This window comes from Podarcis bocagei (genome assembly GCF_964188305.1).
Source record: "Podarcis bocagei genome assembly, chromosome: Z".
NCBI lineage: Eukaryota > Metazoa > Chordata > Lepidosauria > Squamata > Lacertidae > Podarcis > Podarcis bocagei.
The window spans coordinates 47,964,653-47,972,968 of record NC_138140.1 but is presented as its reverse complement, the minus strand read 5'-3'; the positions used below and the strand labels follow the sequence as shown (position 1 = coordinate 47,972,968).

The 8,316-nt window shown below is 41.5% G+C and overlaps 1 pseudogene across 1 annotated transcript; it reads right to left on the bottom strand.

Moving 5' to 3' along the window:
* Positions 1-363, bottom strand: LOC308578963 (enhancer of rudimentary homolog pseudogene; annotated as a pseudogene). The gene has a single exon. The product of its transcript is annotated as an enhancer of rudimentary homolog pseudogene (transcript).
* Positions 364-8,316: the final 7,953 nt, after the last annotated feature.

Below are 8,316 nucleotides of genomic sequence, written 5' to 3'. Positions count from 1 at the left end.
GTAAAAATCCTTCCTTCAAAACCCCCTTAACCACTGTGTCTATTTGCTTGCTTGCTGAGCTTGTCTGTGGAGAAGGACATAGGTCTTCTCCTTCATCCCGTCTTTATTGTATGGCTGGCATGTCTGAGTATCAACACAATAAGCAAGGCAGCTGAGGTCAGTCAAGTCATCAATGAAATCAAATAACTAGCTAATATCATATGTAATTGAAGGGCTGTTGGGATGCATTCTCTTCACATGTTCTTCATACATTTTACAGACTCCTTCCATGCATTCATTCATTCATTCACTGACTCATAATCAGCAAAAGTCCTGCCTTCTGATTGTTTGGGTAGGTTGAACAAGCAAAATTATGTGAGACATGGTGACTCGTTCAGTTGGGCTCAGGCACGAAGCACCAAGTGATTTTCTTGTTAAGAGGGAAACATAAAAGGAAAGGATGACCCAAGTCTGCCTTAACATCCTTGGATAACATAATTGTTCTAGAAGGTTATACAACCTTCTAAACACGGATAGTGATATTAGTCTCCTGAAATACATATTTATCTCACACACACGGGAAAAAGAGGAAAGATAACTAATAAATAAAATATCCTCTGCTACTCATCTAAATCCATCCAACAGCAATAACAGAAGCAGCAGCAACAACAAAACTAAGACAGACCAATGAGAGATTCCTGTTAGCAGGGGCATACTTAGGTGTTGGTCAGGTTGACCCCTTCCAAGGGTGCAGGCCAGGAGCGACAAAAACTGCACCTTTCCACTCTGCTTTGGGGTGTCTAGGAGCCTGCCTGTCAGGTCTGGAGTCAGATGCAGGTCAGCAATAAAGGAACCAGATCTCCATTATCAGTGAAGTTAACTATTCAAGGAAACAAACACTTCCCAGTAGGTCTTGCCCCTATGGAACAGTTGCCAGGACTGAAGGTCCCTGCCTCCCATCCTCTCTAAAGGCTCCTCCTCTCCTGGATGTTTCCTAAGCAGGCCTCAAACTGTATTGGCACACCTCTAGCCCATGTTCTGCTGTTCTCATTACTCTGCTGTTCTCATTACTCATTACTCGGAGACTTGGGGAAGGGGAGCTTGTCATAGCAGGAGACAAAGACTCTGTGGATTCTTCAGCAGTCCGTTGACATACACTCCTCCCTCCAGTCTCAGAGCCTGAACTGCTCCCTGTCACAGACTCTGCAACCAATCACTCCTATTCTTCATCATCATCAGTCCCTGACATCAACCACCCCTCTGCACACTCTGAGACCACTCCTCCACTGCTCTAGAAGTGATGGGTGGGGTGTGCCAGTATAGCTCCTTGCTAAGGGTGCGATGGAGCCTAGATATGTGCTGCCTGTTAGGTGGATTTGTAGCTGGCTGACTGACCAAACCTAAATAGTGCTCACTAATGGTTTCTCATCATCCTGGGGAAAAGTGACAGGTGGGGTGCTGCAAGGTTCTGTCCTGGGCCCAGCATTGTTTAACATCTTTATAAATAACTTGGATGAAGGAGTTGAGAGGAAGTTAATTAAATTTGCAGATGACACCAAACTAGGAGAGGCAGCTAATGCTGAATAAGATAGAATTGGGATTCAAGATGACCTTAACAGATTGGAGAATTTGACAAAAAGTAAGAAAATGAATTTCGATATGGACAAATGTAACGTCCTACACTTAGGCAGGAAGTACCAGCTGCACAAATATAAGATGGGGACACCTGGCTTGCCACTAGCATATGTGAAATGGATCGATGGGGCTTTGTAGAGTAGACTACAGACTTAACATGAGTCCACTGAATGTTGCAACAGCAGAAAAAGCTAGTGCTATTCTAGGCTGCATTAGTAAAAGTCCAGTGTCCAGATCAAGGGAAGCAGTAGTACCACTCTGTTCTGACTTAGCCAGAGCACACCTGGAGTACTGTGTCCAGTTCTGAGCACCACAATTTAAGAAGGATATTGACAAGCTGGAATGTATGCAGAAGAGAGCAACCAATAAGATCAAGGGTCTGAAAACCAAGCCTTATGAGGAACGGTTGAAGGAGCTGGGTATGTTTAGTTTGGCAAAGAGGACACTGAGATATGATAGCCATCTTCAAATATCTTAAGGAGTGTCATATGAAAGGTTGGACCCAAGGTACAAAAAAGGAGATTCTGACTAAACATCAGGAAGAGCTTTCTGACAGCAAGAGCTGTTCAGTAGTGGACGACTTTGTAAGCAGAGGCTGGATTGCCAACCGTCATGATGCTTTAGTTGAGATTCCTGCATTGCAGGAGTTGGGCTAGATGACCCTCCGCATGCCTTCCTACTCTACAATTCTGCGATTGTTTGAATCTCCAGCTGCATACTTCATACTTTCATTTCAGTTTAAAGACTAGTTTCAACAGGCACCTCTATCCCCTGAGCTTTTTCTATGCCTCAGTTTGCTTTTTGCTTTTCCTGTCCCTGTTACTTTTCCCTTTTGTGTTGTTGCTTTTTTAAGATTGTAAGTCTATGAGCAGAGACAGTCTTGTTTGAACTGATTGTACGTAAGCTGATCTGGGAACCTTTATATTTATTTAGATGCTTTTTAAAAAATTGACTATATACATATATACCCAAGTGTTTGTGTGAACAAATCCCTCTACAGTGTACAGAAAAATAATAATTAAATTTTATTATTTATTTGCAAAGCACCTTCCAGCTTGCACAAAGAAAACATTGCCCATATCACTCCACCCACAAAGTTTTTATTTGTCATCTAGCAATGCTCCATATCCCTGAAGAACCGCAACTCACACAGAGTTACAATAAATGTTGAGTTAACATGTCCCTGCCTTCATTAGTATCTCCCTCAGATGTCCAGGAATTTTATAAATAAATATTAAATAGGGGAAAAAAATCAGGCCAAACAGGGCAGTGCTAAATAAGACTCCATCCCTTAGAATGCCAACTGTTCAGAAAGAAAACCTGACAGGCTTGCCCTAGTTTGATCTGCAGAAATCAATGTGCCAAAACTTTGTACAGCACGGCAATGCCTTTTACCACTTGCCATTAAACTGCTGCTAGAGGCATAGCTACAAGGGCCATTTAGAAATCTGGCAACCCTAGTGCTCTCCCTCCACCCACTGGCCAATTATTTGTTGGTGTAACTAATTTGGCTGCTGGCAATGAAAAACACATTAAACTGAAGCAGAGGGAACTTTTGTCCAAATGTCATGGCATGGTTGAGTTCACCTACAGGTAGAGCCTAGTATAGAAATAAATGCCACCGAACATTTCTGGATAAATAAATTACCTTTGGTTGGGAATTGTACATAAAAGAAACTTGTCACCTGTTTTTGTGTGTTTTTAATTATTATTTTTATATCTGAAGTAAGTGCAATGCAATGCCATTTTCCTTGTGTGCAAATGGAACTCAACTTTCATTTCTGTGCTGTCCATTTTTGCTACACAATTTGTGTGCCTATGCATTCAAAACTCAAAGTGATTTTGAGTGATTGCTTCCCCCATCCTGTGACACTGCTTTCCTTCCAAATGGTTCGCTTACTTTTGATTGTTGCCATAATGATAAATTACTGTTTTCTCTTCAGATCAGAATAAAGCAAGAAGAGACATGCAGCTTTCCCCCCTTCTAAACAACCCCCCCTTCCAAAACATTATCCACCCACAATTTATAAGAACCCTTTTATGGGAAAGCTCTCCGCCCCCCCCCCCCCACGATTTCTATTTTGTTTCTGCACTGAACAACCCACAATATTTCCTAGCAATAAAGACTCACCTCATTATTATTTTTATTATTTATTATTATTATTTCTGATTATTATTAGTGAAATCAGAAATTACTAATTGTACAGATCTAACTTGCCGGTGGGTTGTAAGTGAACTCTCTTCATTCATGACATATTCCCCTCTCAATACATGTCAGTCCACATACTGTGGGTGGGGAACAGTGGATTATGTATTGTTTCCCAAGTGAGCCTCCCCCAACATCATAGCAAACTGAGATCCTGAAAAGGGTTCTCTAAGGGAGAAATAATTAAAATATAGCCTACTTTAATTGACATTAGAGAGGCTATAAACGAACTCCTGCCTCCTTTTCTTTTTAAGCAAAAGAGAGAAAAGTGTGGTGGTGGTGGTGGGGAAAAGCAGTTCTCTAAATAAAGCATGAGGCAGCCCACAGAATGGAGGTTGCAAGCAAATGAATAGTCATTACTACCTTTTCAGTGATGTGGGCCTTTTGATCAGGGAAGAAATTAGCTCTAAAAGACAGACAATAGAAGCCTGCCCCTGCAATAGGAAGCGAATGAGATGGCTACAGCTCTTAACAGCACCTCTCCCTGTAAACTGGGGAAGAGACTTTCCTTTTCAATTACAGCTGTTCATTTCACAGAAGGATGGGGTGGTTGAACCGGGTGGGTGGGTTTGGAGAGAGAAAGAACACAGCCTGGTATAAACTGTTGCACCATTAAAAACCTAGGCTGGAGCATTCAACCAGATGGTCTCTGCTGCTCCTCTTACTTTTTGTTATCTTGTGGCGGTGATGGGGAACAGAGGTTCCATGCCTGGGTTTCTTAGATGGGTTGCATACAGCAAAAGAGCCACTTCCCAAGGCAGAATGCTTCACTGTCAAATAGCTCAGAAAGTTCTTCCTGGTGTTTAGTCAGAATCTCCTTTCTTGTACCTTGAATCCAATGGTTCGAGTCCTTCCCTCCAGAGCAGAAGAAAACAAGCTTGTCTTCTCTTCCATGTGATATATCATTGAGATATCATATCTCTTCTCAATCTCCTTTTTTCCAGACTAAACATACCCAGCCCCTTCAACCATTTGTCATAAGGCTTGGTTTCCAGATCCTTGATCATCTTGGTTGCTCTCTTCTGCACACCTTCTAGATTGTCAGTATCCTTTCTTAAATTGTGGTGCCCAGAACTGGACACAGTACTCCAGGTGTGGTTTGGGCAGGTCAGAACAGAGTCATACTATTACTTCCCTTGATCTGGACACAATACCTCTGTTGATGCAACCAAGAATCGGATTAGCTTTTTTTTTGCTGCTGCTGTTGCTGCACCACCATACTGTTGACACATATTAAGTTCCACTAAGACCCCTAGTTCCTTTTCACATGCACTTCTGGCAAGCCCATCTTATATTTGTGCATCTGGCTCTTCCTTCCTAAGTGCAGAACCTGACTATTGTCCCTACTGAAATTAATTTTGTTAGCTTGGACCCAGTTCTCCAATCTGTTAAATTCATTTTGAATCCCGATTCTGTCTTCTGCAGCATTAGCTACCTCTTCCTGTTTGGTGTCATCTACAAATTTGATGAACATCGCTTCCATTTCTTTGTCCAAGTTGTTTATAAAGATGTTGAACAACAATGGGCCCTGAACATAACCCTGTGGCACCCCACTTGTCACTTTTTCCCAGGATGATGAGGAGCCATTAATGTCTGGAGAAAATTGCTTTTCTTTTCTTTTGCTTCATGGGTTTAGGACTGTTTATTAATAATCCTGAAATCCTCAGGGCAGCTATTCATAGCAGAGTAGAGGTTCACATTAGGGACTTCCAGATACGCAACCAACAGCATATTCCGCTGCATTTATCCAAAAGGAAGCCCTCCTGGGTTCCTGTATAGAGGTAATCACTCAGGGGGACAGTAAAGGCTTTCCTGATTCAAGCCTGGGGAATCTGCAGATTCTGGAATTGCAAGCTGAAAAGTTAGCAAGGTGAAAGTTGGGTCATGGGCCTTGTCAGTGGTGGCTCCCCAGTTGTGGAATGGCCTCCCTGGGGAGGTGCACCTATCTCTATCAATATTAAATTTCAGGGTGAATTTGAAAACATTCCTGGGCATCTTGTGCCTGAAGAATTCTGTTCCTGGCAACCCTGACACCATTGGATGGAAGTATGTTTCTAGCTGAAATTGCTTTTAGAAGTTTTTCACTGTCATTATTTTTAGAATATGAGTTTCAAAGTGCATTTGGTTTGCTTTTAAATTGCATATCTGTTTTCCACCCCAGGCTCCTTCAGATAGAAATTAACTAAAAAATTAAATGAATGAATGCTGTGAAATTAATAATAATAATAATAATAATAATAATAATAATAATAATAATAATAATATATCATACATTGCCATTCTTGTTGTAGAATAATTTTTAAATTGCTTTCTTTTTCAGTTTCAAATAATGCCTAGAACAAACGTTACCCAACCTCCAAAGAAAAATTCCATGTATATACAATGTGAAAGTACAGTCAAACACTTCAGCTTACAAACAGATTAGGACTGATTACAGCAGTTAGGTGTTTTCTACTCTCTGTTTTAACTGCTTGTCCCAGAGTGAGCCACAGGTAGCTGGTGGTGAGAGGGCAAACCTGTCATTTCCAGAGTACTGAATAAACATGTAACATACAGTTTCAAAGTTGCCATTGGTCTTGGTGTTCCTAGAAGTGGGGGAGACAACGCTGCAGAATTAGCAGCAAAGTGAGCTGTGTTGGGACTTGGATTGGGATTCAGGTGACTTGGACACAGTTCCACCTATATCTTGGTTTCCCTGCATGAAATACAGCTTCTGCTTGGCTTTGCTATACAGTGGTAAAAGTAAAGGGACCCCTGACCATTAGGTCCTGTCGTGGCCGACTCTGGGGTTGCGGTGCTCATCTCGCTTTATTGGCCGAGGGAGCCAGCATACAGCTTCCGGGTCATGTGGCCAGCATGACTAAGCCCCTTATGGCGAACCAGAGCAGTGCACGGAAACGCCGTTTTACCTTCCCGCTGGAGCCGTACCTATTTATCTACTTGCACTTTGATGTGCTTTTGAACTGCTAGGTTGGCAGGAGCAGGGACCGAGCAATGGGAGCTCACCCCATCACAGGTATTCAAACCGCCGACTTTCTGATTGGCAAGTCCTAGGCTCTGTGCTTTAACTCGCAGCAGCACCCGTGTCCCACCCTATACAGTGGTACCTTGGTTTAAGAACAGTTTAGTTTATGAACAACTTGGATTAAGAATGCTGCAAACCCAAAAGTAGGTGTTTTGGTTTGTGAACTTTGCCTTGGAAGCAGAACATGTTCTACTTCCTGTTGAGTATAAATTCAGTCCTCCGCTGCTATGGGAAAGCACACCTTGGTTTAAGAATGCTTTGGTTTAAGAATGGACTTCTGGAATGAATTAAGTTTGTAAACCAAGATACCACTGTATAGCCCTGGGCAAAGCACATCCCATACGCCTCATTTCCCTATCTGGCAAGCTGAAGCTCTAAGGAAGCTCTAAGGAGTGGTTTAATTTTTTTCATTTGTCACCTGCATTTCCTCTTCAATGAAACAACGACCACAATTGTTGGCACCAATCTGTGTCTCCAGAGGCATTGGAGTGTGTCTTGCAGGGGTAGTGGTAGTTTCAATTTAAATATACCTTCCTGAAGAAACCAGAGGCCTTTCTCCTGGGCATGGTTGGCCAATTGGTGTTAAAGAAGGATAGAACTTTCTTTATGTATGCCACAACAGCAGCAAGAATACTTATTGCAAAACACTGGAAGACACAAGATTTACCCACTCTGGAAGAATGGCAGATGAAGGTGATGGACTATATGGAACTGGCGGAAATGACTGGCAGAATCCGAGACCAGGGAGAAGAGTCGGTGGAAGAAGATTGGAAGAAATTTAAAGACTATCTACAGAAATACTGAAAAATTAATGAATGTTAGAATGATGTTGGAATGAAGTTAAGGGGTTTTTAGCAGAAATGTTATAAGGAGTATGTAAAAATGGACTGTTAACAGATGAGAATATACAGTTATTACATATTAAGACAAAGGTTTAAGATAAAAACAAAGAGGGAAAGGATTTGCTGAATTAACTTACTGAACTGGAATACAAAAAAGGGGAGGTGTGAGGAGGTCAGGGAAACAAGTGAATGAAAGACAAGATATGGAAAGATTGATTGGTTTTTAATTGTTTCTATTTTTTGTGTATTTTGTACTCTCTTTCTTTTTTCTTTTTTTTCTTATTGTAACTTTTTTATTATTTCTGAAACCTTAATAAATATTTTATATATATATAAAAAGAATGCTTTGGTTTAAGAATGGACTTCTGGAATGAATTAAGTTTGTAAACCAAGATACCACTGTATAGTCCTGGGCAAATCACATCCCATATGCCTCATTTCCCTGTCTAGCAAGCTGAAGCTCTAAGGAAGCTCTAAGGAGTGATTTAAATTTTTTCATTTGTCAGCTGCATTTCATCTTCAATGAAACAACGACCACAATTGTTGGCACCAATCTGTGTCTCCAGAGGCAATGGAGTGTGTCTTGCAGGGGTAGTGGTAGTTTCAAGTCAAACTGTTGCGTTAGCAGC